We start from the raw sequence: 25,243 nt of genomic DNA on the forward strand, positions 1-25,243 counted from the left end.
CAACACTTACTGATAACAGCCTAACCGCGTTAGCGTTCGTTGTATCACAGAATTTTTACACATAAAAATGACGGCTGTTGTTTGCAATGCAGGGGGTGAAACATGGACACATATTTCAGTTACATCTGAGTACAATGCGTATTGAAATTTAGTAGTACTAATTTAATGCGTAGCAATTTCAGAGCTCGGCCTTAGATATCTTCGGAGGTTATCGCGCCTTACATTTATTTTTATTTATTTAAAGTTTGTCGCTTAGCAGTCCATATAAAGTTTAAGCTTAAACGTATATAGATGAGAAAAAAAAAACAGCTAATATAAACTTATATTTCTCAATACAAAGTTATATATTCTCATTATAAACTGGAAAAGGTGTAGTGCGTAAACGAACTGTCAAATTTTGTATGAAAAATCATATACAACATTTCACGGTGTAAACGCGATAAACTCAAAGGAATGCAACCTTGCAAACAACAGCCCTCGTTTTCATATGTAAAAATTCTGTGATACAACGAACGCTAACGCGGTTAGGCTGTTATCAGTAAGTGTTGCATACTTTTCTGCGCACTTGATTTTGTTTTACAGATTTTTGGCGATGGAATTTTAGCTAAGCGAAAGTTGGAATTTTATTTTAAAACAGATTTAACCCACAGAGCAGAGATCTGGAATAAGTAGTTGTAAACTGAACGCGACATAGGCAAAGTCACAATAAAACATGGTTCAACTATATACAGGTTGGCTCATCTGTAAAGCAACAAAATATGTCTGTTCAAATTGTCAAAATCTGTGTATTGGTGTTGGTGCAAATGGTATGGAATGGAAACATAAAACTTAGCAGTTTTTGTATGTGTAAGTAAAATGTTGCCAATGTGTTGGTTTCATTTGAGTTTGCCATCTTCTTTTGACAATCCCTTCGACCATGCAATGACATAAATAAAATCAGCTGATGAGATGAGCCAACCTGTTCATAATTGAACCATGCAATAAAATATGATTTTACGTTATGCTTGAAACACAATGCCGAGCGACGACGATATACGGCGCGTCGTGCGATGACATTTTTTAAATTACGCCCAGACATTTCGTCTACTTAAAATACAATGCCGTGCGAAATTGACGCTGTTTATTCAGAGTGGCCATTATTTAGAAATAAAGATGAAGACAATTAAAACTCTGATTTAACTCTTTTTTTAAAATTAAATTTTCTGCTGTAGCACTTGACTGCTAAAACACGCCCAAAATGTTAAGAAATTAACAAAACAAAACAAAAATATTAAATTAAATTAAAAATTAGGAACAAGTGCAGAATACATACATACATTCGTCAAAAAAAAAAATTTTAAAATCGGACTTTATAGAGATTTTTATGCTGATTCCAATGCTATATTTCTTTTTTGGTGCAAATGAAAGGTTTGGGGTAATTCCATGTCAAAATGCGAAATTATGAATTTTTCAAATCAAAATATCTCCGAAACTAATGGATGGATTTCAAAAATTAAAAACTCGAAAAATAACTTATAAAAATACCTTTCATCTGATGTATATATATCTTTAACTTTTCTAGTCTTTATTTAACAAAAATTTTAAAAAGCTCTTTCGCATTCGTGAACGATCTGATATTACCTTATAGCTCTTACGTTTATTGTTATGTTAGCCGATCCAACACCGGCTGCGCCACGCACAGTAATTCGGCTAACATAACAATAAACATAAGAGTCATAAGGTAATATCAGCTCGTTCACGAATGCAAAATTTTAAATAGTTTACCTTTGACGTATATTTCAGCAATAAAAAATTAGCAATGTTATACATTATGTATTTTTCAATTAATTAATACAATGCATAAACCCATACATACATAAATAACATCATATATATACCTACATCGATAAAAATAATTGAACTCATATGACACCTTCTTTGTTTTTCGCCCCTAAATAATCAAGTTATACCTTCTAATATAAAGATATGTATACCAAATTAAAGGTAATGAAATTATCTTCAACACGATAGTATTAAAGTATTTTGTCAATAACACATTTTTTCGACTTATTATTCGATTTATGATAAGTTAGCAATCATTTTGTTTTTGGAAATTATGTTTGTCGTCATCGCCCGGCGGCGACGATAGAAATAAATCTATCGTCGCAAAATGACGTCGCGTAAATTTCGCTCTTGGCGTTCATTGTGTTCACCTTCATGTAATTATGGGGATTCTATTTTTGACCAGGCGTTCGTTTGTCGCGTTTATTTCGCGGCGTCAGGGCATTGTGTTTTAAGCTTTAGTTAACACTGTTTGACACAATTTTATATGTGCTCTCTGTCAAAAATGCTTCAACTAACTTAGTCACATTTTATTTCGATTATAAATATGCCCCAATATATTCGCATCATGATATAAAAAATCGTGTGCTCATACTCAGTCAGGGTTATTTAAACGTAGCGATTCGTATCAGTAATTTGGTTGATAGCCTTTTTATAAGCTTTTATTTAGTTTCGCCTGGCTGTTGTCTGTAATCAAATTTGATACCCTTCCCTATGTCCGATTGTGCTGAAATTTTGCACGCATGTATAACTCCGATGACAATGCAATATTACTTTGCAAGAATTCGATAAATTTATCGATGACAGAGTTATCGGTAAAGATATGTGCTTACTTTGGCATAAAAGCGTAAGTCCTCAAGAACGCAGGTAACTTCGCTTTGTTTGTGTATACACGAACGTAGAAGTTAGGCTGTTATCGCTAAATGTTGCATACTATTCTGCGCACTTGATTTTGTTTTACATATTTTTGGCGATAATAAAAGCCTAATACTGTTTTCACACAGATGGCTTATTGATAATAAAGGCAGTTTTCTACATTAAGACGCTTATTGAGCTCAATCTTATCTACAAAATTCGAATCTATAATTATTTCATTAGTAGCTAATCGAATGCCTAATGAAGTCAAAAGCACAATTCAACTCTGTTGGGAGCGTTCAATTTCTTAGTTTTTGGTGTGTTCAGTGCTTAAAAATGTAAGTTGTCAAAGTAAATGTCATTGTCTGCATGGCGGAACGAAACAAGGTGGCCACATCGAACAGCTGATTATAACCTTTTTTTATTTGATTTGATACTTCCAACTTCAGGCGCAGTACGATTTTGACATTTTTCTATCGAATTTACAAAAACAAAGTACATGGAATTCTTATTTATGTATGTAGGTATGCCACCATGTTGCCACCTTGTATCGTTCCGCCATGATTGCCTGTCATATAGCATTGTCATTTAAAATATAGATTTTTTTGTCGCAGACGAAAAAGCCTAATTATCGTTAAAGGTTACAATGAACTTATAAAGTGTTATATTTATTTACAGTCAATTTATTTTTTAGTTAGTTTTATGAACCAATATAAAAAAATAAATAAATGTAAGGCGCGATAACCTCCGAAGAGATCTAAGGCCGAGCTTCTCTTCCAATTTGCGTCGTGCTCCTCTTGATTTCCCCTACAAATTGGCCGGACGGGACCTACATGATTTTATGCCGACTCCGAACGGCATCTGCAAGGCAGATGAGTTTTCACTGAGAGCTTTTCATGGCAGAAATACACCCAGAGCGCTTGCCAAACACTGCCGAGGGGCGACCCCGCTTAGAAAAATTTTCTTCTAATTGAAAAACCTTATTTCTAAAATTTTTGATGTTGCTTTGCCCGGGGTTTGAACCCAGGGCATCCGGTGTGGTAGGCGGAGCACGCTACCATCACACCACGGTGGCCGCCAATAATAAAAGCTTATTTTTAAAAAAGTTTTTTTCTTTAATTTTATTTTTATTTTAAACCAAAAAAAAAAATATCCTATATACATATGCATTTTTTGTACCATTTAGATATAATTAACGCCATGTGATGGTGATATTGACTGGGATATATTATCCTTACAGTAGATTGTGCGCCGACTGTTAGCAATTATGGCGTATGAAGCATATGGAGTTGGTGCTATCCTCAAAAATTTTGAGGGATCAAAAATGCAAAACAAAGGTAAGTAGGCAACACAAATTGAAACTGTATTTAAATCTCCTTTAAAGTATTAATATTAAAATATATTTTGAAAGTTAAATATACAAAGATATTTAGAACACAATACCATGATAAAAGGCAATAACATCATACATGCCATTACGCTACCGACTGACTCACACCCGAAAATACTGGGCGTGATGTTCGATCAGGATCTACATTTTGGCGAGCATGCACGGGCTGTCCTCTTATGTCAACAGAACACCATTTACACAGTGAGCTGAGAGTACTCCCCATAATGGGGGGAGTTCAGGATTTCGGTAGTATGCATTCAGTAATACCAATATATCTTACATTATAAATTAATATATTGTCTTTCGTTTGATAGCATATCAAAAATTTTACGCACCTCTTCGACACGGACAGAGGGCCGCTCTCCACTTTATCGTAACGCCAACAACGAATCACATTTTGGTGAATCACATTATTCGAACAATTCACATTTCATTGGACGCCCTCGTGACCGTGTTCGCTCAAGAAAAAATAAAATTTTAGATAATTTATTAAAAATAAATGTTTGCTATTTGTTTATTTTTTGGTGGCCCTGATAAGGGCCTCTTATGACGAAAGGACGAAAGCAATATCAATTAGTTAAATTTAATATCTTTGTTCATTTTTTGGTGGCCCTGATAAGGGCCTCTTATGACGTCCCGAAAGGACGAAAGCAATATCAATTAATTAAATTTAATCTCTTTGTGCATTTTTTGGTGGCCCTGATAAGGACCTCTTGCGACCTCTCGAAAGGACAAAAGCAGTGAATATCAATTAATTAAATTTAATCTCTTTGTTTACTTTTTGTTGGCCCTGATAAGGCCCTTCTGCGACCTCTCGAAAGGACAAAAGCAGTGAATATGAATTAATTAAATTTAATCTCTTTGTTTTTTTTTTGTGGCCCTGATAGGAGTCTCTTGTGACGTCCGGAAAGGACGAAAGTAATATCAATTAGTTAAATTTAATCTCTTTGTTCATTTTTTGTTGGCTCTGATAAGGGCCTCTTATGACATCCCGAAAGGACGAAAGCAATATCAATTAGTTAAATTTAATCTCTTTGTTCATATTTTGGTGGCCCTGATAAGGGCCTCTTTTGACGTCCCGAAAAGACGAAAGCAACATCAATTAGTTAAGTTGACTATCTTTGTTCCTTTTTTGGTGGCTTCTTATGACGTCCCGAAAGGAAGAAATCAATATCAATTAATTAAATTTAATCCCTTTGTTCATTTTTTGGTGGCCCTGATAAGGGCCTTTTACGACCTCTCGAAAGGACCAATAATGTCTGCACTAATCGGCATATCTGAAAGAATAATAAATTTGACATCTTTTTTTACATATATACTTATTATTCACCATGCTAAGGTTGCGTTGCTCAGCTTAGGGGCCATGACCACGGCGGAAATTCCTAGCGCCTTAAGTGCCACTTGGAGCATACACAACCCCGATTAGTTTGATTAAATAGTGAATGCGGTCCCCCATAGTGGTATTCTTTCAATTGAATAGAAGTTCCGCTATGTAACCGTCGAAATTTTCATCTGTTCGGCCATAATCGGGAATAGAGGACCGGAATTCCCACCAGTTCCGTTCGATGTTTTGGGTGTGGGCACCAGTCATCGGGTCAAAAAATTTTGGGACTGATTCACCGAAAAATTGGTGTACCCATGCTCCTCCAGGCTATCATATGCTTTCCAACAATCGCTTATTATAGTAGTTCCAGGCGCTAGTTTTTCCTTAATAACCTGGAGAAGTGTATCCCCGGTCCTGTCTGCGACAGCCGAGACAAACATTTTGCGAGACCCGCTCTCTATGCCACCGAACACCCATTGGCCCTCTATTATTCGGCCGCGATTGTACTTTCTGCGGCCCATTTTAGCTTCGTCTATTTCCACGGTTTTTCCGGGACCGCCTCTCATATTATCCCCGTTGCGTATGCTCCAGTCTACCAACACCTCTCTAAGGAAGCTTATCCAATCGCTGCAGCTTTGCTTGGATATTGCAAGGTCTTCCATTATGGAGTTTACGTTTGAGTAAGACGTGATGAAGAGCACCACAAGTTTACATATGACCCTTGCGCTGAGCCTGTATCCCGGAAAGGTGTTAGCTTTTCGGCTCTAACAGAGCTGTCATATCTGTCAAATTTGTTTGTAAAAATATTGACAAGTTCAAATTTTATACGTTTGGTTAACAATTTAACAAAGAAAATAAAAAGAGAAAATGGACATTTTAAGTGACACGGAAGACCTTATTTTATTACGGGAAAAGTATCAAAGGCAGCACGGACGCAGATGTAGACGCCAATTATTTAAAACTCGGGATGAATTTGGATTCAAAGCGACTGGCTATGATATTCTGAAGCGCAAAGCTCCAGACCTCTTTTATAAGTCCGTAAGGATGTCTTCCGACCTATTCGAAACATTTTTAAGACTGTTGGAACCATATTTGCTAAAGGAATATCGTAGGCCTGCAATACATCCAGAGAAGCGTCTTTTTGCTACGCTTTTGTAAGTATATACAAAAATATATTTGCGAATTCATTTGAGAATTAACAAATTGGAATAGAAACTGCAAGACGCGTTGTGTTGGAAACTTGCGATGACATCTGGAACAACCTTGTAGGATTGTATGTAAGTGTTCCAAACAAAGATGAATGGTAACAAATTTCTCGAAGATCTGAGGAAGACACCGGACTGCCAAACTGCATCGGAGCGTTGGATGGGAAACATATTCGAATAGTGTACCCAAATAACAGTGGTTCCCAATATTTTAATTACAGAAATACTTCAGCATCGTAAGTTTAATTGCATGACTTTTTAATATAAATACACCTGTATGCCCATTTCAAATCCTTTTCAGGTTTTGCTAGCAGTGTGTGACAGCAATTATACTTTCATTCTTGGTGACATCGGTGCAGTGGGAGCTAAACTGATGGGGGCGTTTTCATGCCGCCAACAGAAACACCATTCCTCTTTTATTTAGTGGCGGATGCAGCTTTTCCACTTAAGACCAACCTAAGGAAACCTTTCGCAAGGGATATTAACCCAGATTAAGAAAAGTATAACAAGCATATTTCTCGTGGTCGTATACGCATCGAAATAGCATTAGGTTAGTATATATATATATTATATATACCTTACGTTCTGTACAAAATTTACAATCTTTTTCAGGTATACTGGCGGCACAATGGAGAATATTTCAGAACCCCATTAATCTTATGTCTGAAAATGCTAAAAAGGTAAAAAATGCAACTGCTGATTCAGACTTGGAATAAACTGTCAAAATCAGAATTTTAGCCAAGAGCGTTTCTACCGATGATTTAAAAACTTGAAAAAAATAGAAATAAATTGGCAAAAATTCTGAATCTCTGACAGACTTTCCATACTAAAATACGATATTTTAACACCTTATAATGCTAGGTTGTGCTACCAACGGTTTTACTTGACAATTTTCTTCGTTTTCATAAAGTGAATACAAGAGAACAAGACCCTAATCCACCAAGTAATTCGAACAGCATTAGTCGCGAAGTTTTGAACACATCAAATGCTTCCACTCAACAAGCATTGCAAAACAGGATCCCTTTGTGTAATTACATTAATGAATATAGATAAATTTGCCATTCAGACATCTACATATTCAGATATCCAAATATCCAGACATCCACATATCCATACATCCACATATAAGCCGTTTATTTTGAAAGTGGCATAAGTCATTTTATGTCGTTTAGGTTCAGTGGTAATTTGTTTGTATCTCTCCTCGCCTCCAGTTTTTTAGAGTGCAATATCCAAAAGATGCAATTCTTATTATTATTTTATAATTGTAGAACCATCTATATATGCGTTCGTTCAAAAATAACAATGCATTTAAGACCATGAGTTGGAAATGACTTATGCCACTTTCAAAATAAACGGCTCATATGTTAATAAAATTAATTAAATGAAATACCAACAACCGTTGTTTTAAATACTAATGAAATAAAAATTTAAGAATAAATAACATTTTTATTTACTAGAATTCAAAATTTGTACATGTATCAATGATTACATATATTTTTTAAGGTTTTACAAACAAATGGCACATCTTTGTTATATATTTTGTACTTTACGTATATACAGAGCCGGTAAAATAATAGCAGTGGTACTTTTTATCATATTTCGTCAATTTATTTCTCTTTTTTATTTTTGATAATTTATGAAAAAACGTTTGTTAATTTTGTCGCTGAAAAAAAAGTCTAAAGTTCGAGAAAATTTTACGAATATTTCGAAGTTTTCGATTTAGAGATTTCAGATGTTTGTTGAGTATGCAGCTTTGTAGCCAATTCAATTTTACTTTAAGGAAGTGCAAGTTTCAAAACGCTATTGGCCAACATTTAGTTTTGAGAATTTTTTTGTCGATAGTGTTGCTCATTTTCTTCCATATAAAATAAGATTTGGTTCATTCATTATATGAAAGAAAACGATCGCTTTAAATCTTAAATTTCATTAAAATAAAATTGAATTGGCTACAAGACTGCATACTCAACAAACATCTGAAAGCTCTAAATCGAAAACTTCGAAATATTCGTAAAATTTTCTCGAACTTTGGAATTTTTTTGGACCTGTTTTTGAGATTGGTTTGCATAGTTTCAGCGACAAAATTAAACGTTTTTTCATAAATTATCAAAAATAAAAAAAGAGAACTAAATTGACGAAATATGATAAAAAGTACCACTGTTATTATTTTACCGTCTCTGTACACCTGCGAACAGAAAATTGTCAGTCGCAATTTTTATATATGAATTTTTTTGAGTATGCAGTTTTGTAGCCCAATAAGTTTTAGTACAACAAAAAATTGTTCACATTGTATGGGCGGAAATCTGAAACACCCACGAAAAAAAGTTGTCAATAATCAAGGCGAATTATGAGAGATCTATAATTTGTACTTTGTTGTACTAAAATTTATTGGGCTACAAAACCACATACTCAAAACAATTCATGTATGTTTGTTTAATGGTGTGTTCAGTTTATACTTATATTTAAGAATTCATGAGCTTAACACCGGCTTATAATAATTGAATTTCAATTATTATGTTTTCTAACAGAAACTGAAAAGAAAGAAACATTTGCTGGCATATTGTGATCGAACCATTTCGAAAACCGCCAACGTAATCATCATTAGGCAATTTTTGTAATGTTATCAAAGGTTTCACCGAGATTCGAAACGTGAATCACATGGTGAAACTGCAGTTGCCTTTAACCACTAGGCCATCCTGCTGGTATTTGTTTTCATGCTTAATTCAGTTTCTCTCGTTTCTACACTAACAACACAATTGAGACATTTTGTCTATATTAATTTGTGTGCCATGTATATTTGTTTTTGTAAAGTTCTTATTCGTTGCGAATGAGAAGCTTTGTAAACTCGGGCTCAGTTTTACATATTTATGTATGTTTGTTTAATGGTGTGTTCAGTTTATACTTATATTTAAGAATTCATGAGCTTTGATAACATTACAAAAATTGCCTGATGATGATTACGTTGGCGGTTGTCGAAATGGTTCCATCGCAATATGCCCAGTAAATGTTTCTTTCTTTTCAGTTTCTCTTAGAAAACATAATAATTGAAATTCAATTATTATAAGCCGGTGCAAAACAATTCAGTGATAAAAACTGCCACTGCTATTTTTCTTTTCTCCGGTGTATGAATCAGTCGAGAATGATAACTTTTATATCTTAATATATAAAAAACACGTGCCACAAACTTTTTGGGCGCGATGGACTCCTAAACTACTGAACCGATTTTGGTGCAAGTGTGTAGTTTGATCTTACTTGAGAGAAAGGATATGTTATATCTCAGTTTATAGTCGCAATATTATTTTATTGTATTTTTTAAAATTTTTTATATTTAATAATAAAATGTTACGTATACGCAGTGGCACTCATATTTTCAGGTGTTGCGGATATACTTCCGTGTTTAATTAAACAACCTGCTTATCACCAGGTCCGCCGAGAGGGTGGGGGGGAGGGTTTCTGAGGGGGCCCGCGACTTAGAGGTACTATATTTTTTTTAATTCAGGTGTCTTTAGTTGTGGAGAGGGTAATTTTCATACCCCTGAGTGACTAGGGTCTCGAGATAAAGGCCAAAACGTGGGCCAGTGAATGCCTAGACAGTGTTTATACAATGTGGATATCAAATTAAAGCTGTTGATGAGTGCTTTAGTATAGAGTAATATATTATCCAGAGACGGACTGGGATTAGGACTAGGACTGGGACTGAGACTCGGAGTGGGATTGGGACTGGAATAAAATACATACCACCCTCTGGGACAGGCAATAAGGGATGCAGAAGAAATTGAGAGAAGAGAAAAGAGAGAAGGAGATTGAGAAAGAGATAGAATGGGACGAAGATGGAGATAGGGGAAGCGAAAAAGACGGAGGGAGTGAATAAAAGGATTAGGAAAAAGTGAAGAGGTGGGGGCAGAGTCAGACGGAAAAAGCTTATTGAAATGTATGCAGATAGGCCAAATTTAGGGCAGGACAACGTCTGCCGGGTCTTCTAGTTAATTTATAAATTATAATCTTTAAATTTGTTTGAAACAAGTGCTAAGATGTCTGCTTGCAACTCGTCCATTTGCGAGGGAGACAGCCTTACAAGTTTAAATTTAAGCAAGGAGGGAGTACTTTTCTCGCATCTTTATTAAAACGTCTTCAAAAAGGTCATCCACCTTTTTCTTTTTCGGCGGCTCACGAGGAGAAGGGCGTTTGTCTGGTGGCGGAGGAGAGTCTACATTGGCAATTGGCCTGGAAGTAGAAAAAAAATTTAATAAAACTTTATTATAGGCATTCAAAGTATGTAGCTATTTAAATTTTTGGATATGATCCGAAATAAGCCTCAAAATGACCTCGAAAATTTTTTTTAATGAAGGATTTTCGTGCTTGTTACGGTATCCGACGGATGCTTTGCGGAGGGAGTGCGGATCGATCCGCGCCAAACCAAATGTCAATGATATTTAAAACTACCCTGGGTTTCGTTGTGAAATATTTGATTGAATCACAAAGACAAACGTCTGGACATCAAAACTTACATTTAAATGCTAAGTACTTTACGACCGCGATCGACAGCTGAAATACATCCACAAATGTCGGTATAAACAATTCAAAAACGGTAATAAACATTTCACAGGCACAATTATTGCTTTTTATTTTACGCTACCGACATTTTTGAAGGTGTTTTAGCAGTCGATATAGTACTGGAAACATTAGCGGCACACAGGCACAAATATTTACTTTAATATACAAAATTTTCTTACCTTCCTGCCTCTGCAGAATTCTCAATAAACTGCATCATGCTGAACAGCTTCCACTGCTTTCTAAAGCTGGTGCCAGCACCCGACCGCCCCCCATCCACGGATTTCCCCTTCCTATATCGATCGCACAAAGACCGCCAGCGTGTTTTGTAGTTATAAGCTGAAAAACACAATAAAATAATTATTAAAATACAAAAATAAACCACCGCCAGCATTTACTTACCATTGCTGTTGATTGCTCCTGCAACTGCTTCCCATGCTGCATCTTTTGCAGCTTTATTTTTGTAAAGCGCCGAGGATTTGTTGTATAAACAAACGTGCACTTGCACGGCAGTAATAAGCTGCTCATTACAAATCTGAAATAAATCCAAAAAAGGTATAATTTAATAAAAATATATAATTTTTTACGAAAATTAATTCTTACCTCCATTTTAATACGAAACAAAATTACAATTTTTAAAATAAAAATTAAACGTCAGCTGGCAGTAAACGTCAAATCTAAATGTCACGCAAAATAAAAAATGGAAATCGAGTTAGGTTTTCACGCAGCAAATTCAATTTGGGTTTCTCTCATATAAGTTGTACTTGCGTGCGTGTATATTAGGTTGGGAGGAAGTCCAGAATTTTGTATATTTGGTGTTGGAAACGTTGCTATAACAAGTAAAAGCCATGGTGGAATCACCAGGTAAAGTAAATAAAAAGAGATGTAGAGAAGATGTACGCCATCTGAAACGGAACGGTAGGGTTGTATTTTCAACGGTCATAAGAGGGTAAAATGTTTACCCGCTTTGGAAAAGTAGGAGTAGAAAAACAAATGCCTTGCTACTGTTTTTTTTAGCATATCAGTGCAACCTAATGCCAATACAAAAGGGATACACAGGACTAGTGCGAACTTTGCTATCACGTAGCAAATGCATAGCCGTATAATTTTTTGGCGTTTTTTTGTAAAAATACTACACCAGTTTGCAAATGCAATGATGCTAGGCCATTTGCACAAAATCAAACTCCCTTATGGTTCTATTCCGAACTAATTTTTCTTCGAGTTGTGGCTCCCGAAACAGGAAATTGCTTAGTCATAAAAGGGGTGGTGCTAGGCCCATTTTTAAAAAATTTTAGTTTTTCTTATTTATTGTTATAAATCCACTTATGAAATTAAATACTATTGATATATAGCTCTTTTTTGCAAAGATAGAGCTTATTTTATTCCACGAACCTTTTGAACCGTTTTACTTAAAATTTTTTGTTATTTATTATACTGAAATTTCACTAGCAAAATTTGAATTTATGTGCTCCACAGTATTCTGACGTCACTTCTACCGGGAAATAAATATTTCACTAACAAAATTTGAACTTACTTATGTGCTCCAAAGTATTTTGACGTCACTTCTACCGGGAAATAAATATTTCACTAGCAAAATTTGAACTTATGTGCCCCAAAGTATTTTGACGTCACTCCTACCGGGAAATTCATTTTTTACTGAAATTTCACTAACAAAATTTGAACTTATGTGCTCCAAAGTATTTTGACGTCTCTTCCAACGGGACTTAAATTTTTATACCGAAATTTCACTAGCAAAATTTGAACTTATGTGCTCCAAAGTATTTTGACGTCACTTCTATCGGGAAATTAATTTTTGACTAAAATTTCGCTAACAAAATTTGGACTTATGTGCTCCAAAGTATTTTGACGTCTCTTCTAACGGGACTTGAATTTTTATACCGAAATTTCACTAGCAAAATTTGGACTTATGTGCTCCAAAGTATTTTGACGTCTCTTCTAACGGGACTTGAATTTTTATACCGAAATTTCACTAGCAAAATTTGAACCTATCTGCTCAAAAGTATTTTGACGTTACTCCTACCGGGAAATGAATTTTTGACTAAAATTTCACTAACAAAATTTGATCTTATGTGCTCCAAAGTATTTTGACGTATCTTCTAACGGGACTTGAATTTTTATACCGAAATTTCACTAGCAAAATTTGAACTTATGTGCTCCAAAGTATTTTGACGTCACTTCTACCCGGAAATTAATTTTTTATTGAAATTTCACTGACAAAATTTGAATTTATGTGCTCCACAGTATTTTGACGTCACTCCTACCGGGAAATTAATTTTTTACTAAAATTTCACTAACAAAATTTGAACTTATGTGCTCCAAAATATTTTGACGTCACTTCTACCGGGAAATGAATTTTTGACTAAAATTTCACAAAAAAAATTTGGACTTATGTGCTCCAAAGTATTTTGACGTATCTTCTAACGGGACTTGAATTTTTATACCGAAATTTCACTAACAAAATTTGGACTTATGTGCTCCAAAGTATTTTGACGTCACTTCTACCCGGAAATTAATTTTTTATTGAAATTTCACTGACAAAATTTGAATTTATGTGCTCCACAGTATTTTGACGTCACTCCTACCGGGAAATTAATTTTTTACTAAAATTTCACTAACAAAATTTGAACTTATGTGCTCCAAAATATTTTGACGTCACTTCTACCGGGAAATGAATTTTTGACTAAAATTTCACAAAAAAAATTTGGACTTATGTGCTCCAAAGTATTTTGACGTATCTTCTAACGGGACTTGAATTTTTATACCGAAATTTCACTAGCAAAATTTGAACTTATGTGCTCCAAAGTATTTTGACGTCTCTTCTAACGGGACTTGAATTTTTATACCGAAATTTCACTAGCAAAATTTGAACCTATCTGCTCAAAAGTATTTTGACGTTACTCCTACCGGGAAATGAATTTTTGACTAAAATTTCACTAACAAAATTTGATCTTATGTGCTCCAAAGTATTTTGACGTATCTTCTAACGGGACTTGAATTTTTATACCGAAATTTCACTAGCAAAATTTGGACTTATGTGCTCCAAAGTATTTTGACGTCTCTTCTAACGGGACTTGAATTTTTATACCGAAATTTCACTAGCAAAATTTGAACCTATCTGCTCAAAAGTATTTTGACGTTACTCCTACCGGGAAATGAATTTTTGACTAAAATTTCACTAACAAAATTTGATCTTATGTGCTCCAAAGTATTTTGACGTCTCTTCTAACGGGACTTGAATTTTTATACCGAAATTTCACTAGCAAAATTTGAATTTATGTGCTCCACAGTATTTTGACGTCACTCCTACCGGGAAATTAATTTTTTACTAAAATTTCACTAACAAAATTTGAACTTATGTGCTCCAAAATATTTTGACGTCACTTCTACCGGGAAATGAATTTTTGACTAAAATTTCACAAAAAAAATTTGGACTTATGTGCTCCAAAGTATTTTGACGTATCTTCTAACGGGACTTGAATTTTTATACCGAAATTTCACTAACAAAATTTGGACTTATGTGCTCCAAAGTATTTTGACGTCTCTTCTAACGGGACTAGAATTTTTATACTGCAATTTCACTAGCAAAATTTGAACCTATCTGCTCAAAAGTATTTTGACGTTACTCCTACCGGGAAATGAATTTTTGACTAAAATTTCACTAACAAAATTTGATCTTATGTGCTCCAAAGTATTTTGACGTATCTTCTAACGGGACTTGAATTTTTATACCGAAATTTCACTAGCAAAATTTGGACTTATGTGCTCCAAAGTATTTTGACGTCTCTTCTAACGGGACTTGAATTTTTATACCGAAATTTCACTAGCAAAATTTGAACCTATCTGCTCAAAAGTATTTTGACGTTACTCCTACCGGGAAATGAATTTTTGACTAAAATTTCACTAACAAAATTTGATCTTATGTGCTCCAAAGTATTTTGACGTCTCTTCTAACGGGACTTGAATTTTTATACCGAAATTTCACTAGCAAAATTTGAATTTATGTGCTCCACAGTATTTTGACGTCACTCCTACCGGGAAATTAATTTTTTACTAAAATTTCACTAACAAAATTTGAACTTATGTGCTCCAAAATATTTTGACGTCACTTCTACCGGGAAATGAATTTTTGACTAAAATTTCACAAAAAAAATTTGGACTTATGTGCTCCAAAGTATTTTGACGTATCTTCTAACGGGACTTGAATTTTTATACCGAAATTTCACTAACAAAATTTGGACTTATGTGCTCCAAAGTATTTTGACGTCTCTTCTAACGGGACTAGAATTTTTATACTGCAATTTCACTAGCAAAATTTGAACGTACGTGCTCCAAAATATTTTGATGTCACTTCTACCGGACTGTATATAATATTTGTTCAAAGAGCCAAATCGGACACACAAGTACAAGTTTTTTGATTATCTCAATTTTTTCGACACCTAGCGTGAATTTTTTTACTAAAGCGGTTTCTATTTCTGTATGTCAAATATGATTTCCAAATATGAGCCAAATCGGAACACAAATACAATTTTTGTGAATATCTTAATCCTTGCGCCACCTAGCGGCGATTTTTTCATAGGTCGCTTTCTATTAATGTATTTTTTTTTGTACACCTTATGGAAGCAAATCTAAAGAAGCTCTTTCTCTGTAGAGATGGGTTAAGCTATCAACATACCGACATACATACAAACATACAACGGCCGACACTCCCCCAAACTCTCGGATAGTGCTTTGGAATAAAAAAAATTTGATAGATATGAAGCGAATATTATTTCACGTTTTTGCCCCTTGATATTACAAAAAATTATCACCATAGTAAATTGCTACTCCCAGCCGGTTAAGGGCTTAGAATATTCTCGGGATAATTGTAGCTGTCGTGAGAGGAAACTAAAATTTACTGATCTAGAATTTGCGACGTGGTCATGCCAAATCGTTCCCGGGATTGTCGGGCTGGTATCTTAATGGTGCATATTTTAGGAACTTACCGGATAAATATCCGGGAATGGACCATCATCGAAACCTTCGGGAAGTTTTTCCTTATCGCTACTAAAGGAAGAAGCTAATGAAATTAAGTAATTAATTAGAAGACAAATAAATTCTAAATACTTCGTTGAGTTTTCGTTAAATTTAGAACTTTGCTAAATAGTTTTTTAAATTAAATTTTTAACTTTGGCAGAACTTTTTTTGAATGATTCGTATACAATTTTTAATTTAAATTTTATCTCTTCAACAGCATGGCGATTCCACTAAAATTTTAAATCGAGAGAAATAACAAAATACCGAGTTATATACTGAAAATGACCCCCTCAAATTGCAAATCAATTAAATGACGGGTGAAGTTAAAAGGAGTGAAGTCATTGACATGGAAAAAGCAGCCTTACGCCACAGTTCTGAGCGTTACCGGTAAGATAGTACCCAGAAAATTATGTAAACGAATATCGTTACCAGTTCTTTTATCCGCGATTTTGGCCCAAGTGGTAACGCTGTCATCACCGAAAAACTCATTAGTGTCTGTGGAGAAATTTGAAAGGTACCCTACAAGACAGGTACCCGTTACCTAATCTATTACTTAATCGTCACCAATAACTTGTTCACCAAATATCGTCTTAAGGGCCGTTCCATTGGTTTATCGAGCTCTGGCTCTGGCTCAAATCTCATTGGAACGATCTGGATCAAATTTATGAGAACTGGCAGCACTAATATAAAACATCTGTTTTGTTGAAAATAAGAAGAAACATACACAAAATTTTAAGATACTGATAGAATTATTAACATTTAAATAGTTTCGTACGTAAGCAAACTATTTATTTTCCTTACATCATCTTCAAGTTGTTTACTCTTTCAGTGTTTTTGCTTTTAAATATGGCGAATTCTTTTATGTATACACAAATGTACACATATTTAGTTCAGTGCTACAATGGCTCAACTATATGGTTGGCTCATCTCACCAGCTGATTTTATTTTTTTCATTTCACTGTAGTAGAGATTGTCAGAAGGAGATGGCAAACTTAAAATGAAACCAACGAATTTACAACATTTTCTTACTACATACAAATGCTGCTAAGTTTTATGATTTCATTCCATTCCATTCGTCTAACAGCAACACTCTGATTTTGGCAATTTGAACAAATGTATGTTGTTGCTGTAGAGATGAACCAACCATATAGTTGAGCCATGAGTGCTACCAACTCAAAAGTGGTTAGCTGTCAAAAAATCCACTACAGAAAACGAAACGAACAGAACTGCTATACGGATCAGAAATTGAACCAGATAAATATCAGGATCACAACGTTGTTGTTGCATTTGCATGTTAAATTTCTATCCGTATCTCGCTCAAGTCTCAATGGAACGTAACTTTAATGACTTTTACATTGCTGTCGTGAAAAAGGTAACGCATGCGCTCTCTCAAAATAGTGTACGTGTGACTCGCTTTCTCGCTCTTACCTATTGTGTTTTCGACATTCCTTCTCGCTCGATGTTATTTACATTTTTAAGTTACTTCATTAGGTATGTTTTCGTTATCGCTAACCAAAACATATGCAACAACAACAACATGGGTAACTGGCTATCGGTTACCCGTACCGGTTACCTTCTGTCAATTCGCTTTTTATATGAATGAAACGCGTCCCTTTTGTTTAAATAATATTTAATTATGAATAAATTATGTATACAATGGTTTTTACAAATAATTTCCTTAATTTTCTAGTAAACCTTACATATGTGCATATTTATATGTACAAACTACATATGTAAAGACATAAACTCATTCGTAGTCGTGCCCTTTCTGAAACAATTTTGAGTTTCGAAGCTCACACTGATGGTGCTCAATTTTTCCTGCGCGGGTGGTGTTGTTAGTATCAGTTTGCATAGATATGAGTGTTGTAGATATAATACCGGAATATATGCAGCCCCATTTCTTGCTATCAAAGTCGATTTGCAGGTGATGTTGAGCCTTTGAACTTAACCCTTTCCCATAATATGCGTGGTAGGGCCTTATATGTGATACTAAAAAGGCCGAGGGACAGTTGTCGCAGTTTTCTTGTAGTTTGAGCAAATGTACGTTCTTCTTACAGCCACAGCTGGAATATTGCTATGCCCACATCGTCAAATCGAGTTACCTAGAATGAAAAAGAAACGAATATCAGTAAGGATAGATAATAAGTTTTTAATATAACCGAAAGTGCTTAATAAATACAAGATACTCAAGGGGATTTCAGATAACCAGAATCAGGACCTGTAAAGTAAATTCAAGTGAACCTCCACCATGCCAAGGCATCTTCCGTTAGCGGGGGTACCCGAAGATTATAACAAGGGATAATTGATAGACGTTGGGGTAATAGATAGTAAATTAGGCGTGCTACAAAAACAAAAACGAATAAATGCAGATGACTGTTTAATCCATTATGCGAAGTTCTTTGAATGGATGTGCAAATTGAAACGGGCAAAGTACTGCTAAAACTGCTTTCCCCGAGTAACCCGGGAACGAATTGATATGACTACGTCTATTCTTCTTTAGCAGCAGTGCCGAGCACCAATTCCCTTTTGGACAGGAAAGTAAACGTTTGGTTGTCTGCAGGTTTATCATATGCCAGTACAGAACATACTCGTTTGCTGGATCTGAGCAGTACATCTAATTTTCGCAGATATTCTGGACTCAGCGAGGGTATCCTCCTGAATGGTGCATGTGTACCCTGCTGCCTTGCCTGGCCGTTCACCCAACAGGCACGACGGAACTTGCCTTGCGACACCCAAGGTGCACTCACGCTTCTCATGGCTACAGCGGGTTAGTGGGCTTAGAGTATACCCGTGGTAGCTATGCCTGTCGTAAGAGGCGACTAAAATACCAAATTGATTTCAATGGGTTGCCAGCGCAATATATAGCATATCCAACCCAATTGTCAACGTCACCTACCCGTGGCGAATCCTGTTTCTTTAACAGCCGAGGCTCTGGCGACCTCATGTTCCTTATGGATCTACATTTGAAGGCGCTTAGTTAGCTGACATCGCTTACTTAACCGGTAGATTCTAAAGTAAAAACCAAAACACAAAATATAGGTTAGGTTGAAGTGGCCGGTTCATGAGGATCTCACATAGACTGAATGAGTCCGTAGTGTTACCAGAAGTTTGTTTTAACGACCAAGCTGAAAACCCTATCAAGAACCAGGACCTATGTTATAAAAAAACTCCGTCCTCTTGACAAATACTAGAAGCTTCCTAGGACTTAAGCCACTTGCTGCTTCTAGATCTGACAGCTTTATCAATCCTAATAGCTGGAGCCTTAGCCTGGCAAGCGCAGGGCACGATATTTCAAAGCAACGAATTTCAAAAGCAACGAATATTGATAATGATTTTTTACCTGGTCCCTCGAACAGTGAGGAGACAATAAAAACATCAAACAAAAATATATGTTTACATGAATCCGAAATCGTAAAGTTTTCGTGGTAACAATAATAAATAAATAAACAGAAACATAAATAAACATAAACATAAACACTGATGAAGGTTCATCTTCAAAAAGCCTTCCAACAATACCACCAACTCTATATCAAAGTCTAGATTATTTAAATGACTTCGATATCGGTACCGTGAATAATGAGTTTTTGCGATCTGAAGAAGTTAACGAAATAATTCGTCGAGGTCATCAAAAGTGCCCTGTTATTTTTCCACGTGATTGTCATGACGAGGCATTTCCTACCTCGTTGTTAAACAGAATCTTGCCAAATGGAGAGAAAGTGGAGCGCCACTGGTTGGTGTGGAGTGCCAGTAGCAATGCTTTTTATTGCCTACCATGTCGTCTGTTAAGCACCAATACTTTAAATCGACCTAAAATTTGTTGTCCTGGCGAATATTCGAAATTCCAGGTATGGAAGAAGCTATACGCTAAACTGCCATCACACGAAAATACTGAAGATCACATTAAATGTTATATTCAATGGCGATCTTTATAAAATCTAATTCGAAAGGAGGCTACAATTGACACACTTATCAATGAACAGCTAATCACTGAAACTCAAAAGTAGAAAGAAATTTTATATAGAATTTTGGACACTATTTTTTTTTAAAAGCGAAAGGATGGACATTTTTTGGGCATCTAAGATCTCATAAGCCATTATGATCCGATACTTAGAGATCATTTGGAGAAAGTTAGGATTTCACAATAGCAGCACAAACGTTTACAAGTTCACTATCTTTCCCCAGACATTCAGAACGAGTTTATAGAAATTTGTGCAAAGCATGTGCGGGAAACTATATTAGATCAAGGCAAGAAAGCTACATAAGTATTTTGCTATTATCGTTGATGCTATGCTTGATGCTAGTCACGTTGACTACGTTCATTTTGCGCTCACTCCATTTCAATTCGAAAGCAACAAATTTACAATTCCAGAACAGATTTTGGCTTTCGTGAATTGTAACCAAAAAACTGCTCAGAAAATCGCTGATCTAATTTGCCATACATGATTGAAGATTGTCGTGCACAAGGGTACGATAGCGGCACCAATATGAAAGGAGCTTACACGGAGCACTACGTCACATTCTCGACAAAAACTCGAATGCTGATTACTCGCCTTGTGCAACTCGCAGCTATGATAGCGTTTTCTTTTCTGAATAAAGTGTTACGCAAGCATTGTTGTTCTATTCTAAAAAACAGGCAACACCTTTACGAGGTATTTCGTTCTTTTGTGAAAATTCTTGCCTGCTCGCAACGCAAAAGCTTTACACTTTTACCCTGTATAAGATGGCGGTGTGGCAGTGCAACTTTGTGAAACTCTCAATTCGCCCTTAAGTTCCACATATACTCTGTTAATATGAGTGAATTTGGTGAGTTGAAATGTTCTTTGTAATCCATCAATAATGATTTATGAATGAAACGTCATTAATTCACGTTAATCAAATGTATTAGTGGATTTTTTATAGGGGCCCGTTAATTTTTTTAGTCCAGGGCCCGGATTTTCTCTCTACGGCCCTGGTTCGAAGACGCCTGAGGGGATTGAAGCCAGAGTCTCCGGACCCAGAGCCAAAATATCAGTACCTCTAAAAGCACATACGAGCAGCTTTCAAGCGGAAGTATTCGCAATATGTTGGTGCGCTAAGCTGAACCTTCAGGGCTGATACTCCAACGAAACAATTGCCATACTCAGTCAGACAGTCAGGCCCCACTAAAGGCAATTGTGGCGTTCGAAATAAAGTCAGCACTGGTCCTAGGGTGCACAACGTAGTACTGTTGCACTGGGTCCCAGGCCACAGGGGAGTACAGGGTAATGAGCAGGCGGACTCTAGTGTTTAGTTTGTTGCGTCCCTCCCACAAATTATCATCCTCCCAGCAGATCCATGCAGCGGGTCTGCGCCATACTCTCCTCCTCCGGGAAGGTATCGAACCCAATCCGTGCCCTCCTGACCTCGGTCATGAGAAATGGTTTTGCTGCGTTTGCCGGAAAAGAATCTTTTTAGGACGGTCATACTCTTGTCAGTGTGTCACGTGCAAGGGATGGTTGCACCGGACAGGTTGCCAAAACCCGACGTCCTCGTAACTTTTACAAATATTTTGTGGCTTCTTGTTGTTCACGCACTCATTACATTATGAGAAAATACGGCACCTGAGAACACAGCCGTATGAAGCTGAAAAACACAAGCAGGTCCTGAGTGAACTCCATAAACAGGCGTCGGACCTCTATGCCAGGAATTGCCCGGTGAATCCTGTACTCAAAGAAAAAAACCAGCAGAGTAGGAACGCACTCTCCCTAAGGAAACGGGAGTCACTCTAGCCCAACTTCGATCTGGATACTGTAACAGGTTAAACTCTTACCTATCCAGAATCAACCCTGACATACAAAACATATGTCCTGCTTATAATGTGTCCCCACATGACACCAACCATCTCTTTAGCTGTATTGTGGAATCAACGCCTCTAACACTCCTCTCATTATGGTCCACCCCTGTTGAAACTTTCTGTTTCCTTGGACTCCCGTTAGAGGACATTGATGACAATTTGTGATCTGTCGCACCTATTGGATGGGGCGAAGCACTGCTACAACAAGAGCAGGCGGACAACCCGGAAAGAGAGGCAGGAACTGCATGACCCATCGATCCGGAGCCGTTCCTGTCAGTTGGCTCACAGGGACATTTATTAGGAGAAGGGGGGGGGGGGGGGGGGGGGGGGGAGAGAGAAGAACACTGGATCAATACGCCAGGTTTGAGACAATCTAAGTTACTGTTAGGAAGTTATAGCACAAGTCGCTACAGGGCAATAATAGACCTATCGAAATTTAACCGAAGAATCCCAAGAGCTTTCTTACAGGGCATTATAGACTGAGCAGCCGTATGCAGAAATTGGGCATACTATCGAATACCACATGCCGATTTTGTGATCGATCAGCAGACGGCGGACCATATCCTCCAAGAATACGAAGTAATCTCAAAACGTAGGGCTAAGTTTATGGGCTCACCATGGCCAGTGCATTCCCACATTTAATCCCTCAAGCCAAGAACTCTGCTAGGGTTCATCAAAGAAGTCGGCTACTATGAGGTGCTGTGGAGGAGATGTGCAAGTCACTGTGCAATCCACAATAAATTATCTATCTACGTTCCGGTAACAAGCACCATTGAGGTACTAACCCGACCATCTCCGGACCTATTGATATGACTACATTGAACCTTCTAGGGATTGAATATTAATAATGACCGCAATGCGAAAGTCTGCTAAAATTTACCATTCTCCATGGAATTCTACATATATAACTTCCCACGTTTTGAATCAGTAATGAAAAGAGCAAAATTTACTAAAATTTTAACTGGTTGTGGGTAAGTTGTTGATGTCCTCTCTTAACGCAATGTAATGGCAACGGCGACGCAGGGAAAATAATAAAAATCCTATAAATCTACTGATCATTTGTATTTGTATTAATTAATCCCTCCCTTTCTATGCAGTTGTATGCATACATACATATGGGTTTTGTTCTCCAAACGCTATTTAAAGAAATCAATTGGTATTTACATGAACTTCGAACTCTTTGGTATTTGCCTTCTTCAGTTGATTATCAACAAAAGCATGACAAATTATCACACACAAATTCATACATGTTGTTTATATATTTAATATGGTAGGCAATTTACTTACCCTTTCTGGTTCGATGATCCTGGACAATCGGGCCTGACTAGACGAGATTTATTTTGCTTTAACATAGCGTGCTTAACGCGAACCATATCATGTTAGGGCATAATTTCGATTATGCAACCAATCAAAGAAATGTCGTGCTTGTAATACTGCTATGATAGCAGCAGCAGCTCCCGGTGGCGGCACATAAACAACAGTTGCATGCGGATCAGTTGCATTTTTTGCTTCGGCTACCTATTCAATTTTAATTCACATTACATTATCTACTATTGCAATTTTTAATCAATACAAATCAATAGGGGGACTCATGAAAGCATATAAACTTATAAGGTGTAAAATTATATCCATTTACACACGCTGTTATATGAACGCACCTAGTAATACTCTTGATATTCTTGATTGTTTATCAGCTGTATTATTGCCAAACAAAATTTTTTTGATTGTTATACACATTAAAAAATGCCAAAATTAAGTGAAAAATCAAAACTAAAACGCCTTTACTTGCTGATGTTGGACATTTCTGATGAAAATGCCTGCTGTAATGTCTGCAAGGTTGCATTCCTTTGAGTTTACCGCGTTTACACAATGAAATTTGCGCGTAAATTTATACCAAAGAGAATAGATATACTCTTTGTTTATCTATTCTCTTTGTTTATACAAATTGTGTATATGATTTTTCATACAAAATTTGACAGTTCGTTTACGCACTAGATAAATGTATACGTTTACACACTTTATAAGGCATTTATACGGTTACATGAGTCCCCTTATATAAATTACAGAAGCAAATACTGGCAAACAAAGATGCGTAGTTCCACGCTTTTTTGGGAAAAAACATCCAACCAATTTTGTACCGTATTCCAAAGCATGTTCGTTGTGGAAAGTACTTTGTTTACCGGTAAATCCTTGGCAAATGACACGTGAATCTGCATTTAATTGTAGGTTTCTTGTTGTTTTGGCATATCCTGAACTGAATCGCACCCCGGCAGAGATGATATATATTAGAATATAACATTTTTTTTATTATTTAAAAATACACATACGTATGAATGAAAAGCAGAGAGTAAATAATGTTGCTTTGGTTGTAGCGATAAGGACACTCCCCGGGAGTATGACCACCTGAAACCTTCTAGGCCATCCCGTCCATTCTATACAACTTTCAGATTCTAAAAACGCGTCTTTTGATACCACCTTTGCTTAGGTTGTGCACTGTCTTGAAAACGTTCCCTTTTTTGGTTTTGGAAATCGAATCTTCTAATTCCAATTGGTGGCAAGAGGACTTGGCTGCCTCTAGTTAATGCGCCAGGTTAATTTAGAAGTGCCTAAACAGCTAACACACGTCACACCGAAAAGCCCGTAGCACAAGCACTTTTTTAGTTTAATTACCACAATTATAGTTTTTCATCGTTTTAAAATGTTTCCCGGAATAATTAATAAATTGTCGTATTAAGATGACGCTGTCATTTCGATGACAGCAAGAAACGTCGATGTGTTAGTGGAGAGCGAAAAAAGCTTTGAATGTGTGGGTGAACTAGTTACCTCGGTCTTGTAGGGTAGTTTTTTTCGCTTTCACGGTTGCCACTTTGATCCATTTGGACCAAAAATGGTCCCTTCAAACCCCATTTGGTCCGCTGGTCCCTTTTATTCAATTTTGGTCCTTTTTAGGCAGAAGCCACGATTGGTACTTTTCTTTCTTTTTCACTCAGGTAAAAATCCACAATATTGCCCAAAAATTCGCAACACTTTCGTTAGCCCCCATATAATTTTGAATTTACTTCAATAGAACTCTCGCCACAAAAAATTGCTCAGTCAATAAAATGTACCAGAACAATGACATTTCACCTAGGATATAATTTATGCCAGACATTAAAAAGAAAAGTGTTGGCAAACACATTGTCGTTAATTGTTGATGAAATAACCGACTAATCAAAAATAACTTTTCTTTTTTATAAAAATATTAATAATGGCTA

The 25,243-nt window shown here is 36.2% G+C and overlaps 2 long non-coding RNA genes across 3 annotated transcripts in view; one reads left to right on the plus strand and one right to left on the minus strand.

The window, feature by feature from the left end:
- LOC137236657 (uncharacterized) overlaps positions 1 to 4,734 on the plus strand; it is a 79,802-nt gene extending 75,068 nt beyond the window's left edge. Inside the window, exons 3-5 of one of the 2 annotated variants that reach the window (XR_010948555.1) lie at positions 3,863 to 4,013; positions 4,088 to 4,312; positions 4,381 to 4,734. This is a non-coding gene — a long non-coding RNA (uncharacterized lncRNA). Of the gene's footprint in view, positions 1 to 3,862; positions 4,014 to 4,087; positions 4,316 to 4,380 lie in introns of both variants that reach the window. The other variant, XR_010948554.1, reaches the window with a different exon arrangement.
- Positions 4,735 to 17,772: 13,038 nt separating this feature from the next.
- Positions 17,773 to 24,779, minus strand: LOC137237132 (uncharacterized). Its single transcript, XR_010948835.1, has 4 exons — positions 24,317 to 24,779; positions 24,054 to 24,243; positions 23,277 to 23,507; positions 17,773 to 18,279 (listed from the first exon to the last, which is right to left on the minus strand). It is a non-coding gene; the product is annotated as an uncharacterized lncRNA (long non-coding RNA).
- Positions 24,780 to 25,243: the final 464 nt, after the last annotated feature.

The sequence above is a fragment of the Eurosta solidaginis genome, chromosome 1 (assembly GCF_040869045.1).
Source record: "Eurosta solidaginis isolate ZX-2024a chromosome 1, ASM4086904v1, whole genome shotgun sequence".
Lineage (NCBI taxonomy): Eukaryota > Metazoa > Arthropoda > Insecta > Diptera > Tephritidae > Eurosta > Eurosta solidaginis.